The following is a 2,712-nucleotide window of genomic DNA, read 5'->3' as shown; positions in this document are numbered from 1 at the left end:
GGGGGGGGGGGGGGGGGGGGGGGTAAGTGGTACTTGTAATCATGTGTATAGCTTTTTTGTTTGTTTTTTTGTATACGTGTTAGGCTAAAATTTAGTCTTTTACTTTGCACACTATCTTCTGGTTCCTGTTGTTTGCTTGTAACATTTGTTAATATATTGCTCTCCTTTGTTTTTCTCTTAAGTGTATATGAAGTATTCAGAAACTCTTAGTTTTGAGAACAATGAATGATTTTATCTAGTTTACTGTATTGTGTACTGGAAGTACCTTAGTATGCTGTATGCTTTTCATTATGTAGTTTTAAATAGATTTGCATATCATTATCAAGAGTTAATATTGGCTGCTTGCATTACTCTTCAACTTGAATAATCATATTTTGTTAGTTTTAGTTTACTGCTTTTTGTTATGCTACGTTACTAATTTATTCCTAACGAATATACACCACCTAATAATTTTATTTTTTTAGGAAACCCATTGTCCAAACACCAAGTTTAATTTTTCAATTCTCGATAATCGTAGTTTTACTCTCAGTTTAATATTAAAATATTTAGAAACTAAGTCTAGCATTACCACTAACTGTGATTCATTACTATATCAGTACTGCTACTAGTACTGTAATATTATTATTATTATTAATAGTACTAATTTACTTTTAATAGTTTAAAAACTAGATTATAACAGTATAACTTAAGTTATATTACCTTATAAGCTGGCTACAACAGTACAAGTACAACCTACATACAGAATATAGATCCTGAGATAGCATTACTATTAATAGAATACTGAGACAAGATATTCTGACAAAAACATACCATGTCCTTATAGTTTTATTAACATATTGTTTAGTTATTTTAACTTCTTAAATATAAAACTGATTGTCTTAAAAAGTAACCCCCAACATCTTTTAACATAGTTAGTAAAATCTAAACTTCTTGCTCGCGCTCCAAAGTGGCTCAACAGTAGGTCTAATGAGTCATAATACTAAAAACCCGGTTTCGATACTCTAGTTGGCATAGCATAGCTAAATGCGTAGCTTTGCGCTTAACAACGAATAACAAAGCTATAATTTTGTTTTAAATAATTAAAAAGTAATCATAGGTAAATCTGTGAAGTCGTGAGTTATATTTAATTTTTAATTACGGTTTTGTTAGAGATTTTCCTTCGACACTAAAGCAATACTTTTAAATATTGTTAAAACATCTCCACTCAACATTTTTTTCTAATAACGTTTACGTCTATTGGTTTTGAAATATTTCGCCTATTTTTGATGTTTAAATCGTATATTTGTACTTGCCTTAAAATCACTAGCTCACCTATCATATCGTGTATATTAAACATTCAATACGTAATTTTTATATTACAAAACCGATAAAATGTTCCCCTAGCGGTGACATATAGAAACAAAGTTTATTCGTCTTATGTAAGATTTATGCTAAACCATAGATAAAAATAACACTAGATTGAAAGTCACGTGATTTTCGACATGCGCAAGCGGTCGCAATTGCTAGTGTTGAATTTTCAAAACTCGCCAGTCGAACTGACAATGGCAAAGCGAACTCACCTCATAACTTATGGCCGTTTTCCATCTAAGCCAGACGTTTGGATCATTTTGCTACTTGGTTTTAATAAATATGTCGAACCAAGATTACCTAAACCTGATTTTAACTTAGAAATTAATGCAAAAATACAAGTCCTTTCTTAAATAAAACTAGTTTATTCTTTCTCATTACAAACTTTGTGATACACAGAATTTCCACAATCACTTTAAACTTAACTACTTTTATAAACACACGCTATAATTCACAGCGATTCACACACTTTATTTACGGTCACTACTGCTTACTTGACTCGATTATCTGTCTGTCTATCTTCCTGTCTGCCATTCTCTCCGCTTTATTTGCCGGGCTTATATACAAAAAATAGAGGGCGCGTAGAAAAGACTAGAGTTGCCAGGAAGAGTCATGTTTCTTCTAGAAACTCATCACGTGTTACCAGCGTCACGTGACTTTCGCTGTCTCAACACTGCCCCTTCCTTAGTATTGTTCGTCCCGAACAATAGCCACTTACCTTGAACCAATAGATAATTAACAATAACTTGATTAAATATACAGAATTTACAAACACAAAATTAAAATTCAACAAAGTCTCTTAATTTTACGGGACGTATCTTCTTCCGTATTGGTCTCAGTCTCGTTGGCTTCTGCTTCACGTGGGGTTCATCTGCTCCATCAGGAAATGTCCTGTTATCGGTAACAGTCACATCAGTGGTAGTAACTTCATTAAGGGCTTCACTGTTTTCCTTCTCAAAACTGGGTAGAGTTTCTTCTTCGACAGTGGCTTTTTCAGGTGACACGTCTTCAGCAGCGCCATTTGTTCCGTTGTTCACTTTGTTCCAACTGAAATGACCTGGACTGTGATAACTCCAAAGCCTGTTGGCATGCACCACCTTTGGTTTACCTCTCCGACCACATTTTATTCGGAAAGTCACGTCTGAGAGACGATCCACTATGTCATATGGGCCTTCCCATGGAGAAGACAACTTAGGAGACTTCCCTTTGGTCTTCCTGGGATTATACAACCACACCTTGTCTCCTGGTTCAAAGCTGACTTAGGTAGATCTCTTATCATAATTTAACTTCATCGAATCAGCAGACGTTTTCAAGTTTAAACACACCTGATGGTGAATATCATCGATCCTTTCCGATAACACTTTT

At 34.2% G+C, this 2,712-nt stretch overlaps 1 protein-coding gene across 2 annotated transcripts in view; it reads right to left on the bottom strand.

Annotated features, from left to right (window-relative positions):
- LOC106470694 (charged multivesicular body protein 7-like) overlaps positions 1–973 on the bottom strand; it is a 49,297-nt gene extending 48,324 nt beyond the window's left edge. Inside the window, exon 1 of one of the 2 annotated variants that reach the window (XM_013931257.2) lies at positions 811–973. The gene's annotated coding sequence lies outside the window, so the exon portion shown is untranslated. Of the gene's footprint in view, positions 1–699 lie in introns of both variants that reach the window. The other variant, XM_013931256.2, reaches the window with a different exon arrangement.
- Between the last annotated feature and the right edge of the window lie 1,739 nt (positions 974–2,712).

The sequence above is a fragment of the Limulus polyphemus genome, unplaced genomic scaffold (genome assembly GCF_000517525.1).
Source record: "Limulus polyphemus unplaced genomic scaffold, Limulus_polyphemus-2.1.2 Scaffold4164, whole genome shotgun sequence".
In the NCBI taxonomy this organism is placed as follows: Eukaryota; Metazoa; Arthropoda; class Merostomata; order Xiphosura; family Limulidae; genus Limulus; species Limulus polyphemus.
The sequence above is the reverse complement of the archived record's forward strand: the minus strand, read 5'-3'. Positions and strand labels throughout refer to the sequence as shown.